The 17,370-nt window shown below is 50.9% G+C and overlaps 1 protein-coding gene and 1 long non-coding RNA gene across 2 annotated transcripts in view; one reads left to right on the top strand and one right to left on the bottom strand.

Moving 5' to 3' along the window:
* The window catches only part of LOC144754161 (uncharacterized), a 638,643-nt gene that overhangs the window by 127,663 nt on the left and 493,610 nt on the right, over window positions 1–17,370 (bottom strand). The window lies entirely within an intron of this gene.
* Window positions 1–17,370, top strand: part of LOC144754156 (E3 ubiquitin-protein ligase TRIM39-like) — a 75,179-nt gene that overhangs the window by 34,208 nt on the left and 23,601 nt on the right. The window lies entirely within an intron of this gene.

Below are 17,370 nucleotides of genomic sequence, written 5' to 3'. Positions count from 1 at the left end.
CGGGCTCCAAACTTTTTTGGCTAAATGTTGATGATTGTATCTTTCCGTTTCAGTTTCATTAATTATCGTGACCCGCTATCTTTGAACGGTAGAAATTCACTCTACCGCTGACATGTAAGTACACGCCTGATCGTGTGCATCATTTTTTCACTCGTTTTTTTCACTCGTTCTTTACACCGTCACCACTGGGCACAGAATCACGAGCACCATAAACGTTATCATGCATGGAGTGAAATAGGAACTATGTATACATTTTGTTTTCATTCCTACATAGGATGTTTGTGTAATTGTGAATATATTTTTAATTAATCTTTTCTAGCATATGCTCCCTGACGAAGGGCAAGTCAATGCCCGAAATGCATTGGAGATAAGAGAGGCTATGATGTCGATTGAATGCATTGATATGAAATGAAAAGAATGTCATGAAGAAAAAGAATATGAGAATGAATCTTTGAATAAACACAAAATTGAACACTCTCAGGAACATTGTCATACATTTCTATAAGGAATCCTTGATTCTCCATCAAGGAAACGAGGTGTGCACCGGGGGATGCGATTAATGTTTCATTGGAAGCACTGAACCTCATTAGTTGAGACTTGCGCCAAAGCGAGGCAGAAACCACCACTCTAGTCAGGATAAGGGAGTTACACTCCTAAAATAACCCCTACTCACTCCCTTGGTAGCTTGACACGAGCAGCTAGGCTTATCCTAGAGGCAGTGTGTAAAGCATTTACACATAACCAACAGTAATATTGTGTATGCACTACAAAAGGACACCAACACCAGTTTAGAAAAATAGCCAATATTTTTATATACTTTAGGACAAGACCAAATACAATAAATATCCACAATACTATACTTAAAAATATGCCATTATCAAAATAAGTTTCAAACACAGTTCCTTGATGTCGATAACTCCGGGGCTATCACGGCGTTGTGAACAACAAATCTGACAGATCTGGCTGAACACGGGTTCGCGGGCCAGCTACGGTGTCGGGAAGACCTGCCAATAGTACCTGTAGAAATGCAGGGCGAAGGGGCCCTTGAAGTCACTCGTGTTGCAGGTCAAGCTCCTCTCTAATGGAATCAGGAGCGCTGGCACTGACAGGCATCAGTTGCTGCGGTGAGAAGTGCAGCGGTGCGGCGTGCGGTGCCCTCAGGTCGCGGTGCGAACAGAGGCTCGGTGGCGGCGTCAGATGGCGTCGTCGGTGAGATCAGAGTTGCGGTGCGAGATGAAGGCGGTGCTCATTACGGTCCGGGCAGGTCACAGTGCAAGCAGCGACATCGTCGTTGCTGAAGCACTGTCGTTGGCTGTCAAACGGGAGTCGATGGCACCGGCATCATTAGGCCAAGGCTGCGGTGCGGGATGAGGGCGGTTCTTCGTGTGACTTACGGGCTGTGTCCTCGAACCACGGTGCAAGCAGCGGCGTAGACTTCGGTGTGGAGCAGCGGCGTTAGGGAGGCCAAGGCGTCCTCGTGAAGAGTCAACAAAGGGGGTTGGAGCACATCGCTTAACACGTCACAGCTGAATTACCTCTTTGCATCATGGTTGATGTGGTTCAGTGTGAATACTTTCCCTACTGATGAAAGAGGAATCTAGAAACACGTGTCTAGGGATACGCTTGAAGAGAATACTGGCACTGGCCAATGAACTACGAGAACTGTGTATTGAGCGAATAACACTGAACCACATCAACCATGATGCAAAGAGGTAATTCAGCTGTGATGTGTTAAGCGATGTGCTCCAACCCCCTTTGTTGAGCGTCCTGGTGAAGATTTTGAGTTCAGGCATACTAAATTTAATTTCCTTACCTCCTTCCCTCCTTCCCCAGGCCCGTTGGGTTTATAAGATGTTATAACCAGATGGCCCGATCCATCCTATGGGGGAAGGGGTGACCTTACAATAGTGAAGAGCGAATTTGGCTGTATTCACACACACTCACTCAGGCAAGTCCTGCCTTTCTCATACAATGCACCCTGACCATAGGGGTACGTTGGGCCTACCTTAGGGGCGTCTGACATGTAAGAAGGTTCCGTGACGGACCAGTGTGGGCACGGGCCGAGTAAACATGGCAGTCGCAACTGCGCCCAGACTCTACGATGGCAGGTCTGAGTTACCTTTTGCCGTGCTATGTGCGTGGGTGGCACAATCCTTGCTGCAGGCTCACGAGTACCGTTTGATTCACAAGCCCCGGCACCCGTAGTGCACTTTACTAGGGACTGACATGCAAATCAAAAATCCAATCGTGAAAACATCAATCCATAACATACTTTACCACAGGAGCACCTGCACTTTACCACTGATCAGCAGTGCGAAAGGTGTGCAGAAACAGAGTCAAAACCGGGAGGTCAGAAAGCAAAAACTCCGGGGAAACACGGCAAAGGTTTGCAAAGTCTAACAAATGCTCCCTGGGTTTTTGTCAACCCAGATAGAGATGGAGGCCACAGAAAACTCTTTAGTTTGAAGAATAGTGACAATTTTATATTACGGGTGACCCGTGATTATATTACAGTGTGCAAAATGAATGTCCGCAAATTGCTGCCTGGCAGCAATAGAAATTTAATTTACAAATGGATTGTTTTAAACCCCTAAACGGCAACCTAATTCTTCACCCATATGGCCTAGGGTGGGATTAGAGGTGTAAACCTCCTTATTGTGGTCATACGCTGTCACTTTAACTGTGATGCTCTGCTCAAATAAGTTGATTAGTTTACAGACCAGAAGCTTCCTGAGAAGTATCTCCATGTAAAGGGCACTAGATGATGGTGACCGATAACATCCAGAACATCCCTCCGAGGGTGACAGGGAGCCTCCCTCGGAGGGTGACAGGGAGCCTCCCTCGGAGGAAGACAGAGAGCCTCCCTCGGAGGGTGACGGAGAGCCTCCCTCGGAGGGTGACGGAGAGCCTCCCTCTGAGGGTGACGGAGAGCCTCCCTCTGAGGGTGACGGAGAGCCTCCCTCTGAGGGTTACGGAGAGCCCCCCTCTGTGGGTGACGGAGAGCCTCCCTCTAAGGGTGACGGAGAGCCTCCCTCTGAGGGTGACGGAGAGCCTCCCTCTGAGGGTGACGGAGAGCCTCCCTCTGAGGGTGACGGAGAGCCTCCCTCTGAGGGTGACGGAGAGCCTCCCTCTGAGGGTGACGGAGAGCCTCCCTCTGAGGGTGACGGAGAGCCTCCCTCTGAGGGTGACGGAGAGCCTCCCTCTGAGGGTTACGGAGAGCCTCCCTCTGAGGGTGACGGAGAGCCTCCCTCTGAGGGTGACGGAGAGCCTCCCTCTGAGGGTGACGGAGAGCCTCCCTCTGAGGGTGACGGAGAGCCTCCCTCTGAGGGTGACGGAGAGCCTCCCTCGGAGGGTGACGGAGAGCCTCCCTCGGAGGGTGACGGAGAGCCTCCCTCGGAGGGTGACGGAGAGCCTCCCTCGGAGGAAGACAGAGAGCCTCCCTCGGAGGGTGTCAGAGAGCCTTCCTCGAAGGGTGACAAAGAGCCCCCCTCTGTGGGTGACGGAGAGCCTCCCTCTAAGGGTGACGGAGAGCCTCCCTCTGAGGGTGACGGAGAGCCTCCCTCTGAGGGTGACGGAGAGCCTCCCTCGGAGGAAGACAGAGAGCCTCCCTCGGAGGGTGTCAGAGAGCCTTCCTCGAAGGGTGACAAAGAGCCCCCCTCTGTGGGTGACGGAGAGCCTCCCTCTAAGGGTGACGGAGAGCCTCCCTCTGAGGGTGACGGAGAGCCTCCCTCTGAGGGTGACGGAGAGCCTCCCTCTGAGGGTGACGGAGAGCCTCCCTCTGAGGGTGATGGAGAGCCTCCCTCTGAGGGTGACGGAGAGCCTCCCTCTGAGGGTGACGGAGAGCCTCCCTCTGAGGGTGACGGAGAGCCTCCCTCTGAGGGTTACGGAGAGCCTCCCTCTGAGGGTGACGGAGAGCCTCCCTCTGAGGGTGACGGAGAGCCTCCCTCTGAGGGTGACGGAGAGCCTCCCTCTGAGGGTGACGGAGAGCCTCCCTCTGAGGGTGACGGAGAGCCTCCCTCTGAGGGTTACGGAGAGCCTCCCTCTGAGGGTTACGGAGAGCCTCCCTCTGAGGGTTACGGAGAGCCTCCCTCTGAGGGTTACGGAGAGCCTCCCTCTGAGGGTTACGGAGAGCCTCCCTCTGAGGGTTACGGAGAGCCTCCCTCTGAGGGTTACGGAGAGCCTCCCTCTGAGGGTTACGGAGAGCCTCCCTCTGAGGGTGACGGAGAGCCTCCCTCGTAGGGTGACGGAGAGCCTCCCTCGTAGGGTGACGGAGAGCCTCCCTCGTAGGGTGACAAAGCGCCTCCCTCGCAGGGTGACAGAGAGCCTTCCTCGCAAGGTGACAGAGAGCCTTCCTCGCAGGGTGACAGAGAGCCTTCCTCGCAGGGTGACAGAGAGCCTTCCTCGCAGGGTGACAGAGAGCCTTCCTCGCAGGGTGACAGAGAGCCTTCCTCGCAGGGTGACAGAGAGCCTCCCTCGCAGGGTGACAGAGAGCCTTCCTTGCAGGGTGACAGAGAGCCTTCCTTGCAGGGTGACAGAGAGCCTTCCTCGCAGGGTGACAGAGAGCCTTCCTCGCAGGGTGACAGAGAGCCTTCCTCGCAGGGTGATAGAGAGCCTTCCTCGCAGGGTGATAGAGAGCCTTCCTCGCAGGGTGACAGAGAGCCTCCCTCGGAGGGTGACAGATAGCCTCCCTCAGAGTTGAAGTTTTTGATAATTACTATGACCTGCCCATGTTGGTAGAACGTGTAATTTACCAGTTAGTCTAAAAACATGTTCAAATGCCATTTCTTCCTCTAGGAAAATGATAGATCGTAAACCTATGTTTCCCTGGGTGAACAATTTGGGAATCAAGCCTATCACCGACTTAGCTAAAAGTTTGGCCCATAGTTTTGTGCCAGTGTTGAGAAATGAAATGGGAGCAGTAAGACCCACATTCCAGGGGAGGCTCATCCCTCTTACAAGAGAGGACCACTCTTGCCTCCTGCTAGAATGATGGACCCGGACCTGTTGATATGACCTTGTGACTCATCCTAGGATGCTCTCCCATGACCTTTTGATTTAACCTCTCTTGTAATGACAGGAAGGTGAATCCTGACATGTTGATGAACCTCTTGTGTCAGTCAAGGACAATGGGCCATGACCTATTGATGAACCTCAAAGGGTCCTATGCATTTGATTTATCTGATAATAGTGGCCCTCTGCTTGCTACCACCCACTGAGGCAGTCACTCTACTGACTTCTGATTTCAATAGACCAGGCTTCTCCAACGAGTAGCGTGTGAGATACTGGTATCTCTCCAGATACCTGCAAGTAGCTCTCGTGTGTAGCTCAGCCTTCTAAATTAGATGATTTTCCTTGGTTAAATTAATATATGTTCACTACAATTCTGAAGCGTATATTTAAGATGAATATGTATTTATTTTTAGAACTCATGAACTGATCTTTTGCGGAAATATGGATTTCCAAAATATATTTAAAGCTGTTATTTGAGTGATAAATCATGCAGCTTTGGAGAGATGCATTATTATTATTATTATTATTACCCGGGGCCGGGAGCATTGCACCTATGGTGTCATGTATTACTCATGCAGCTTTGGAGAGATGTTTTATTAATAACTAGCAGACCGCCCCGGCGTTGCCCGGGGCAGAAGGGGGCTGGGGGCGGCATCGCAGCAGGAGAGGCGCAGCAGAGTGGCCGGGAGCAGCAGAGCGTACTTACAGTGTTTCCTTGCTCCCGTTTTGTTGGTCCTGGCCGCTTCTGCCCACGCTCGTGTCCACTGGTTCTCCGCGCTCGTTTTCTTGGTCCTGGCCGCTTCTGCCGACTCTCCTGTCCGCTCTTACTCTGCGCTCCCCTGGGCATGTCGACGCTCCTCTACTCGCTCCGGACCTTGGAGGGTGTCGCTTCCGCTGTTTCTCCGCGCTCGTTTTCTTGGTCCTGGCCGCTTCTGCCGACTCCCCTGTCCGCTCTTACTCTGCGCTCCCCTGGGCATGTCGACACTCCTCTACGCGCTCCGGACCTTGGAGGGTGTCGCTTCCTTTCTCCTGTCCGCTCCTCGCAGAGTGTTGCTTCCGGCTTCCGCGCTCCCCCGTGATGTCAGCACGCATCAGCACGCACGTCGTTAGCTGGCGCTACTTCTAAGGGACTACTTTCCCTTAAAAATTACGTTTCCCTTCTAACATATATATTTTGTTTTTATATAGCCTATGTCCTTCTGCTTGCCCTGACGTTTTCAAAGATGTATTGGGTGTTTGGATTGGTGGTGTGTGTAGGAAGGTGGATATCTGACTATGGTTACCCCCAAACTTTTTGCCTGGTGTTTAGCTAGTTTTTGACATAGTTGGCCTGGGATCCTGCTATTCAGGGCCCCAGGCTAATTGCTCTGTCCTGAAAATGGACTCCATGTACCTTAGGTACATACACAATTGGAATTGGTTCACCTTATTGGCCCCTGTAACAGTGTACCCTAGGTACCCAGGGCATAGGTGTTTCCAAGGCCTACCAGGGGCTGCAGCATGTATTGTGCCACCCCTGGCCTGGCCTCCATATTTGACACAACTGGCTGATCACTCAGCTGGGGTAAGTTGGTGTAATCACCTCTTGCTTAGGTGTAGTATATCTATACCTAACCTAAACTGGACACATATGTTCCTATCAGCCACTCCTATGGAAGGCCTCATCAATCCTGGAGGCAGAGTGCTTGGAAATACGTGAGATGGTGCTCTAGCATGAGCTGAGCCTGTCTGCAGCTGTCGGGAACCACTCCCTTAGCTGTTCCGGGATATTGCCATACCATATACTCTTAAGTGCATTATAATCCTCGCGGTTATTTGCTAACTTTGGTTTGGCTTTATCAAAACATGTCGAGTAAGGTGTCATTCGATTTGGAATACTATCCCCTCGACAGTTCTGTCGACGGGGATAGCATTCCACCCTTCTAGAGGGACACGACATGTACATAACCTGAACCCCGGTTAAAGTTAACCAGAGCCTCAGCATTACAAAATGGATGCTGCCACACAGACACAAGTCTGACCTCCTGCTGCTGGGAGTCCTTCCAGCGAGGGAGGCTTGGACAAAGGGTTTTCTGCCTTGGGAGGTGCGAGCACCACCCCAGGCAGGATTTTGTGTATTGGGTAGGACAGGGCTGAATAGAATCAGACATGCCCGGGGCACACAAGGTGTCCCCGTGCATAAGCCAGTCCAAAACGGTCCTGGGACTTTCCAGACCCAGGCCTGGCGAGGAGCTGGACAAAGGAAAGGGGGTGTAACTGCCCCCCTTCCTGGTCCCACCCAGAGGAGGGACCTAGCAGGTGATCCACCCCTCAGATTGGGAATAAGAGTGGGAGCAGTGCCATAGCACCTCAGATCATCCTGAAACAACTTGAAACTAAGAAGACGACTGGACTTCGACATTCTGCTGCACAGAAGACTGAAGAGCATCTCCCTTGTGGCCTAGGAGTGGCCACCCTGTGAACACAGGCACCATCCAGCAACTCGACGTCTGCTTTGCCGCCGCCGCCGGAGCCCGAGCCCAGAGCCTGACAAGACCCAGACTCCCAGACTTCTCACAGCCCGATCCACAGTCCCTGCAAAGAAGGGACCCGTGGAGGCACCGAGAGACGTGGGACCGGACCTCTTGAAAGACTCCCGAGACGCTGACTGCGCAGCACCCGAGGCACCCTCGATGCTGTGCTTTGGGGTTTGAGAAGCCCCACAACCGAGCAGCCCTTGCACCGAAGATCAGCCCCCCAGCATCTCCACGATCTGCGTGGGGCCCTTTTGCATCGTGCCACTCGACGCGCCATCCCGGCCACTTGCCAAGTGGTCAGCGGCCATCTTGGCGACGAAACCTACAATCTACACTGCGGGTCTGGTTGCTCTAGACTTGCCCTCGCTCCTGTAAAAGGGAGCACCCGCTCTGACCTTGCTGGTCCGAGTGATAAGCCTTTTTCGATTCCTGCGTGGCTTGCATTAGCCAAGGCCTGTTGGCTCCGATCAAGTTGCCGACACCGCCATCAGCTAGAGCCTTCGTGGGACAGCTCGTGACCGACGCCTGGATGTCCTCGACTTCTTCGTGTCCACGTGGCTGCAGAGAGAAGCTACACCTCATCGCCTGTTTGCACCCGACATCGCCTGGTTCCATCCTGGTTCCACGGTAGTCACTGGCTAGTGACTTTGAACATTGTCCCCTCTGCTTTCAGGTCTTCACCACTTCAGATCCACCCTTGGATCCACCGGAACTCTTCACATCGAGCCGCCTGCAGCATCTTCAGCTCCAAGCACCATCGACCTGCGTGACAAAACCCGACACTACTTCGACCCTATGCACCCGCTTCCTGTGGGTGAGGTAACTCAGCAACGCCGGTGTTCCCACACTGGTACACACCTCTAGTGTCTGTGTCTAAAGTTTCATTCCTCTAGGTCACTCGGAAGGTTCCTTAATAACTAACTTTGTAACTTTTACGCACCATTGGCATAACATTGGTATATGCGTGCACTTTCCGCACTGCACCCGAGTCCCGCAGGCCTTTCCCGACTTCTTCACTGTTAGTCCCGACAGCTCCAGCGATTCCCCAGGCCCTAGGCCTACTTCCTTTCAGCTAGGTGGTTCTTATACCACTATTTTAGTATATGGTTTAGGTGGCCCCTAGGGCTCATCCATATTGTGCAACTTTGGAATATTTAAACTGTTTTGTTTTAACGCTTATGCTTCTGTGCTCATAAAGAGTATAGGGGATATTTGTAGTAAATAAATATATATATATTTTCAATATATATCTGTGGGGTGTCCTTTCATCTGGTATTCAAGGGGATTGTGTAGGGTAAAACAGCTTGCTTCACATGCCTTTACGGAGTTTAGCCTAAGACTGCTTTGTCCACGCTACAAGGATAGCTGGTCTAGAAGGTTGACTTACAACCAATCATCATAAGGGTTGCTTGGCATGGTACAAGGTGATCACTAGAACTAGTGAGCATCATATACCAGGCCAACTTCTCACATTGGTGGCACCGGTGGGATTTGAGCTTGCTGTTGTTTTACCATTACAATATTTGAGAGTATCATTTGAAAGGGCATACAGGTACCTGCTAGGTACATATTAAAACAAGACTAGTATACTTAAGTTCTACTGAACTTAGTTGTTGTAGAGGATAGGGAGTAGCACACCCTGACTACAACTACTAGATAGGTTTAGTAGGTAAACACCAGTGTAGGTAGATTGCAACATATCCACCCACACTAGAGCAATGTCTGGAGCAGAGGGATCCACGGGGAATGCCTCTGTTGAGAGTGACTCTCCAAGGGCGCCATCCAAATTTGCTATATTCTCCTTTAAGGAACTAAGGCAGCTTTGGGCCTTAAGAGGTCTTAGGACAGGGCCATCCCCTACTACAGACCATCTTAGAGAGCTCTTAGACCAGTCTGAGGCTCTAAAGACCTCCAAGGCAGACCCCAAAGGGAATGCTGATGGAGGCTCTCCCACTGAAGATGACAATACTGACACCCCTGTCCCTGTAGTCCAGATAGATGAGGATGACCAAGTCACTGGAGATACTCAGCCTGAGGAGGAGGAGGAAGAAGAGGAGACAGAAGCGGGGAGCAGTGATTCTGATGATGGTAGACTTAGTCAGGTGCCAGCCAGCAGGCTTAGCCAGGCTAACTTAAGTGTTTTTGGGACTGAGCTAAGGATGACCTTACCCAGACCCCCAAGTGGACTTAACCAGGAGCCCAGGAGGAGGAGGAATCACTCAGGTGAATCCAATACTTCCCAAGCTTCTAGAGGCTCTCATGGTCACTCCAGAAGGGGGATGACTAGCCCTCAGAGAAGGGAACATGAGGCCAGAATGAGAGAGGCTGAGCTTAGGATCCAGAAGCAAGAATTAGAAGTTGCCCTGGCCCAAGAGAAACTTGCTAGAGCAAGACAGCCTAGAGAGAGTGGATTAGGATCCACTGGTGGCAGCACTATCCCTAAGGATAAAGACAGGTCTGTTGATACCAGAAACCTGAGTAAGATTGTGCCCCCCTACAAAGCTGGGGATGATATCCACAAATGGATGACTGCACTTGAGAGAGCCTGCAAGGTACAGCAGATCCCTCAGGAGCAGTGGGCAGCAATCTTGTGGCTCTCCTTTGAAGGTAGAGGCCGAGACAGACTCCTCACAGTTAGTGATGGGGATTCTAGAAACTACCTGGTCCTGAAGAGTGCTCTGATTGATGGGTTAGGCTTAACCACTGAACAGTACAGGTTAATGTTCAGAGATACCCAGAAGAGACAGACTCGGGACTGGTCTGAATTTGTTGAATGTGCCACTATGGCTCTGGAGGGCTGGTTGCTGGGAAGTAAGGTTACAGACTATACAGGATTGTATAATTTAATTATGAGAGAGCAAATCTTAAGTAATTGTCAAAATCAGCTTCTACATCAGCACCTGGTGGACTCTGATCTGACCTCTCCACAAGAATTGGGTAAGAGGGCAGACAAATGGGTCAGAACCAGGATCAGGCCTAAGAACCAGGGTGGTGACCAAAAGAAAGAGACTACCAAGCCTCAAGAGAAAGGTGGGGATAAAAGCAAAGAGAAAACTTCCCCAGGGCCCCAAAACTCCAAGGATGGGGGTGGGTCCCATGACACTTCCTCTACCCAGAAAAAGCCTTACTGCCATGCCTGTAAACAGGTTGGACATTGGAAAACAGACAGCTGTTGTCCCAAGAATGGTAATAAGGAGAATATACCTCCAAGTAAAGCTCCAACACCTCCTGTCACTGTTAGCAGTGGTCCCCCAGGTGGTGGGAGCACCCCCAAGAATTTGGGTGGGTTTACTTTTGGAGCTCAGGTGGATTCTGGCCTAACCAGGTCCCCTACCTCAGATACTCCTGTCTATGAAACTGGCATGGGGTTTGCCAATTTCACTGCTTGCCCAAACACTTTGAGCAAGTATAGACAGGAGCCCCTCATCAATGGTTTGAAAGTTGAGGCCTTTAGAGACACAGGGGCTAGCATCACCATGGTGGCTGAATGTCTAGTCCCCTCAAGGCAACTTTTACCTGATGCCACATATCAGGTGACAAACATTGATGGAATAGAAACCAAACATCCCATGGCAGTAGTCAATCTTAGCTGGGGAGGTGTCACTGGCCCAAAGAGAGTGGCAGTGTCAGCAAACTTTTTTTTTTTTTTTTGGTAAACCTTTATTGTTACTTAAGTCAGTTACAGTCATGAGTCTAGAAACTATCACGGTCGGCCGTCAAGACAGAGGCGGTCAAATCAAATCAAGTAAGCCATAGAAATGCAGGAGTCCGCCCCCTAAATACTCTGTTGTAACTCAGGAGAACATTCTCACCATAATGGTAACAGGATTAAAGAAGGTTTCTTTTTTTAAATTAAAGTAAGAACAGGATCTGATGCAGTACAATTAAACCATAACAAATCAAGGGATATTCGTAGGACAGGATATTCGCAGTCAGGATTGCTGTAGGCAAAATATTGGCGCTGGAGTACATAATCAAGATAATCAATAAGCAGTACATTTCTCCCATCGAAACAGTGCCTGACCGCGGTGACGCAAAGCATTAGAAAGACTACCACCCTTATTATTTGAACTAGTAAAAACGTACGAAGAGTGAACTCCACTCAGATCCCGGGAAGAAAAGAGGAAAGTTAAGAAAAGCCAAATATAACAAAAATAAAGAAGGCCATAGAAACAGAAGAGGAAACAATAATACCCCTCCCCCATCCCCCCACCCTGCACCCCTGCATATGGCTACGGCCTACCCCCCTAGCAGCGTGCCTGTCGCCCAGTGTCTAAAACCCGACATATAGAAGGAAGAGAAAGAGAGAGGAGAAAGAAACAATAATCTACATTAAAGTAGAGGAAAAAGGGAAAGGAAAGAAATTAACTAGAGCCCCACGATAGGAGAAAGAAAGAAGTATTGAGGGTTCCCAGTACAGGCCCCCGACCCCCCCCCCCCCACCGCCACATGGCATTTCAATTACACCGGAGTTGTTACCATGGCATCAAAGACACCAACATAAACAGGATAGCAGTCGCCGCTCAGCTCCTCAAGTCACACAGCTAAGATGGAAATTCCCCCGTGTAGCAACAGAAGAAACCAGAGTGCCATTAATTCCCGCAGACCCACCCGGCCCGAATCATAAAATTATCCCAGTCTGTGTGGTGCAGGGTCGGGCAATCAAAGTACCAGATTGAACACGCAGGCCAGTCCAAGAGAAGCCAGAGTTCTTGCAATGTCCCAGTATACGACACACTCGACAGCCATCCACCGCTACCCATGGAGCCAGATGTCCCTGTGGTGATCCACTTGGAACGAACAGGGAGTCTCCCAAGGACACACATTCGCCTCTCAGCCACCGATAAAGTCACCTCCTCACCCGACAGCAGCGTCATCACGGAAAACTGTAGTATGGGCCACACAAACAAGGTCTCCTAGTGATAATACCGGCTTCGGGCTACCCGGCCAATCCACATGCAACCGTGATCATCCCCGTAGCGATCTATTCCAGATTTTGTCCCTCCGGTGTCAGCAAACTTGCCTGTAGATTGCCTACTTGGTAATGATTTGGAAATCTCAGCCTGGGCTGAGGTTGAACAGCAAACCCATTCCGAATGGTAAATCTCCATGGAAAGGTTAGTGGGCCTGTGATGGCTAAAGCCCCAATCCAAGATGTCCTTCCTGAAAAGGTTGGTAGGGCTGAGCAAACCTCAGCCCCATCTTTAGCTAACTTCCCTCCTGAAAAGATTAGCAGGGCTGTGATGGTAACAGCCCATACCCAAACTGAATCTCCTCCTGAAAAGGTTGGTGGGGCTGTGATGGCCACAGCCCAAACTCAGACTGATAACTGGGTAGTGAAGCCTGAAATGATGGATCACTCCACCCAAACTGAGAGCATTGAGGAGGAAGAGAAATCCCCCTCCCACCAGACTTTAGGAAAGGATCAGCCTCCTCAGGGAACTGATCTTACCCCTGATGAAGGAACTGTCCCAGAGGTTGTTAGGCCTGGCCTGACAGAGCCTCTGATGGCAGTGGACCCTTCTCAGGTGGGACCCAGTCTGGAGCAGGTAACCTGCCCCTCTCTACCTTGCCTTAGTCAGCCCAGGGCTGCAGAGGACAAGAAGGACAGTGAGCCCCAAAGGGCCCCCTGTCAAATAAAGTACCCCCATCAACAGATTAGGGGCACCAAAACCAGTAGCCCTAGTGAGGTGAAAACTTTAAAAACTCCTGAGGGAGCCCCCTTAAAAGTAGTTAGGGACCTCCCACAGATGGATTCTGTTGGGCACAGCCAAACCTGGGACCCCAAGGCCCCAAACCTGACCTGTCCCTCCAGTAAGCCAAACAAAGGGACCCAGCCTCCAGCTTTAGGTAGCCAGAGGTTGACCCTGAGAGCACAGTGCAACTCAGTCAAAGAAAGAAAGGCACACATGGTGGAGGGTGATTGGAGGAAGCTGAGTCCTACAGGGGAATCTCACTTCAGTACTCCAACTCAACACCAGCCTTTGACTTTGCAAAGACACACCAAAGGTAGAGATTCCCTATGGTGGAGACCCTCAGATACCCTTAGGGTGAGGGATTGCTTAGTGGACCATGAGACAGGGGGTAACCAAGCCAGAGCTGGTACTTCCTTATATGGCCACTTAGGCAATATAGGCTTACCTGGTCAAGGATAGCCTTATCTCCTTTCGTTCGGGGGGGGGGGGGTTGTGTAGGAAGGTGGATATCTGACTATGGTTACCCCAAACTTTTTGTCTGGTGTTTAGCTGGTTTTTGACATAGTTGGCCTGGGATCCTGCTATTCAGGGCCCCAGGCTAATTGCTCTCTCCTTAAAATGGACTCCATGTACCTTAGGTACATACACAATTGGAATTGGTTCACCTTATTGGCCCCTGTAACAGTGTACCCTAGGTACCCAGGGCATAGGTGTTTCCAAGGCCTACCAGGGGCTGCAGCATATATTGTGCCACCCCTGGCCTGGCCTCCATATTTGACACAAGTGGCTGATCACTCAGCTGGGGTAAGTTGGTGTAATCACCTCTTGCTTAGGTGTAGTATATCTATACCTAACCTAAACTGCACACATATGTTCCTATCAGCCACTCCTATGGAAGGCCTCATCAATCCTGGAGGCAGAGTGCTTGGAAATATGTGAGATGGTGCTCTAGCATGAGCTGAGCCTGTCTGCAGCTGTCGGGAACCACTCCCTTAGCTGTTCCGGGATATTGCCATACCATATACTCTTAAGTGCATTATAATCCTCGCGGTTATTTGCTAACTTTGGTTTGGCTTTATCAAAACATGTCGAGTAAGGTGTCATACGATTTGGAATACTATCCCCTCGACAGTTCTGTCGACGGGGATAGCATTCCACCCTTCTAGAGGGACATGACATGTACATAACCTGAACCCCGGTTAAAGTTAACCAGGGCCTCAGCATCACAAAATGGATGCTGCCACACAGACACAAGTCTGACCTCCTGCTGCTGGGAGTCCTTCCAGCGAGGGAGGCTTGGACAAAGGGTTTCCTGCCTTGGGAGGTGCGAGCACCACCCCAGGCAGGATTTTGTGTATTGGGTAGGACAGGGCTGAATAGAATCAGACATGCCCGGGGCACACAAGGTGTCCCCGTGCATAAGCCAGTCCAAACCGGTCCTGGGACTTTCCAGACCCAGGCCTGGCGAGGAGCTGGACAAAGGAAAGGGGGTGTAACCGCCCCCCTTCCTGGTCCCATCCAGAGGAGGGACCTAGCAGGTGATCCACCCCTCAGATTGGGAATAAGAGTGGGAGCAGTGCCATAGCACCTCAGATCATCCTGAATCAACTTGAAACTAAGAAGACGACTGGACTTCGACATTCTGCTGCACAGAAGACTGAAGAGCATCTCCCTTGTGGCCTAGGAGTGGCCACCCTGTGAACACAGGCACCATCCAGCAACTCGACGTCTGCTTTGCCGCCGTCTCCCGCCGGAGCCCGAGCCCAGAGCCTGACAAGACCCAGACTCCCAGACTTCTCACAGCCCGATCCACAGTCCCTGCAAAGAAGGGACCTGTGGAGGCACCGAGAGACGTGGGACCGGACCTCTTGAAAGACCCCCTCGACGCTGACTGCGCAGCACCCGAGGCACCCTCGACGCTGTGCTTTGGGGTTTGAGAAGCCCCACAACCGAGCAGCCCTTGCACCGAAGATCAGCCCCCCAGCATCTCCACGATCTGCGTGGGGCCGTTTTGCATCGTGCCACTCGACGCGCCATCCCGGCCACTTGCCATGTGGTCAGCGGCCATCTTGGCGACGAAGCCTACAATCTACACTGCGGGTCTGATTGCTCCAGACTTGCCCTCGCTCCTGTAAAAGGGAGCACCCGCTCTGTCCCTGCTGGTCCGAGTGATAAGCCTTTTTCGATTCCTGCGTGGCTTGCATTAGCCAAGGCCTGTTGGCTCCGATCAAGTTGCCGACACCGCCATCAGCTAGAGCCTTCGTGGGACAGCTCATGACCGACGCCTGGACGTCCTCGACCTCTTTGTGTCCACGTGGCTGCAGAGAGAAGCTACACCTCATCGCCTGTTTGCACCCGACATCGCCTGGTTCCATCCTGGTTCCACGGTAGTCACTGGCTAGTGACTTTGAACATTGTCCCCTCTGCTTTCAGGTCTTCACCACTTCAGATCCACCCTTGGATCCACCGGAACTCTTCACATCGAGCCGCCTGCAGCATCTTCAGCTCCAAGCACCATCGACCTGCGTGACAAAACCCGACACTACTTCGACCCTATGCACCCGCTTCCTGTGGGTGAGGTAACTCAGCAACGCCGGTGTTCCCACACTGGTACACACCTCTAGTGTCTGTGTCTAAAGTTTCATTCCTCTAGGTCACTCGGAAGGTTCCTTAATAACTAACTTTGTAACTTTTACGCACCATTGGCATAACATTGGTATATGCGTGCACTTTCCGCACTGCACCCGAGTCCCGCGGGCCTTTCCCGACTTCTTCACTGTTAGTCCCGAACAGCTCCAGCGATTCCCCAGGCCCTAGGCCTACTTCCTTTCAGCTAGGTGGTTCTTATACCACTATTTTAGTATATGGTTTAGGTAGCCCCTAGGGCTCATCCATATTGTGCAACTTTGGTATATTTAAACTGTGTTTTGTTTTAACGCTTATGCTTCTGTGCTCATAAAGAGTGTAGGGGATATTTGTAGTAAATAAATATATATATATTTTCAATATATATCTGTGTGGTGTCCTTTCATCTGGTATTCAAGGGGATTGTGTAGGGTAAAACAGCTTGCTTCACATGCCTTTACGGAGTTTAGCCTAAGACTGCTTTGTCCACGCTACTAGGATAGCTGGTCTATAAGGTTGACTTACAACCAACCATCATAAGGGTTGCTTGGCATGGTACAAGGTGATCACTAGAACTAGTGAGCATCATATACCAGGCCAACTTCTCACAGTGTACTTTTCGAGTTTACCTGGCTCAAAGGACACAGTTCTCTCTTTATAATGGTAGTACAGATAACACCATTGAACAGGGGCATTGCACCTATGACGTCATGTATTTCTCATGCAGCTTTGTTCACAGATGTCGCAGAGTATTATATCACAAATGCTGATTCTCTGAGTGTTCATCAATGTGTGGTCATTTGCTGCGAATCAATGTAGCCACTACAGCCAACATGTGTTTCGCGATTGGATACATTGGACCCAAAATCCTTGCCAATTAATTCTTTATTAGTTTACATACTCTCTTAGAGTTATTCTCTAATTCTTATGAGGACACATTGCATTCGCCAGCTGTGAACCTGGTGTCACCCTCTAAGCAGTACGTTTGAGTCCATACACTGCCATGAACTTGTAATATAGCCACGCCGCATGCAAGTCATAGACAACTTGTCATAAAGAGTCAAATACTCCAAATCCTTTCCTCTTGCCTGTTTCTTCTTTAAACTTTTATATAGTTGGTCTTTCATCTCAGCCCCTTCAGTCCAACAGCTCACCCCATGCTGGGATGAGTTAATCCAGTAATTGGCGGGAGCTTCACACAAGCAGATCCTTTAAAAGTCCAGAACAGCACAAGAGGTGGTAACAGTTCTTTGTCCCTCCTGGGCAGCTCTGATCTCATTTCCTAGATGGCTGCCACTTACACAGACTTCTCTAATACTCCTTCTGCCCTTACCTCCTCCTGCTGGACTTTCTTCTAGTACCCCTTCCTTGTTCCTCCTCCTGCAGGGCACTCTTCTAGCCCCCCTTCTGGCTTTACCTCCTCCTGCAGGGCACTCTTCTAGCCCCCCCTTCTGGCTGTACCTCCTCCTGCAAGGGCACTGTTCTACTCCTTCGGCTCTTAACTACTCCTTCATGGCACTCTT

The sequence above is a fragment of the Lissotriton helveticus genome, chromosome 5_1 (assembly GCF_964261635.1).
Source record: "Lissotriton helveticus chromosome 5_1, aLisHel1.1, whole genome shotgun sequence".
NCBI lineage: Eukaryota > Metazoa > Chordata > Amphibia > Caudata > Salamandridae > Lissotriton > Lissotriton helveticus.
Note: the sequence above shows the minus strand (reverse complement) of the source record. Positions and strands in the feature narration are given on the sequence as shown.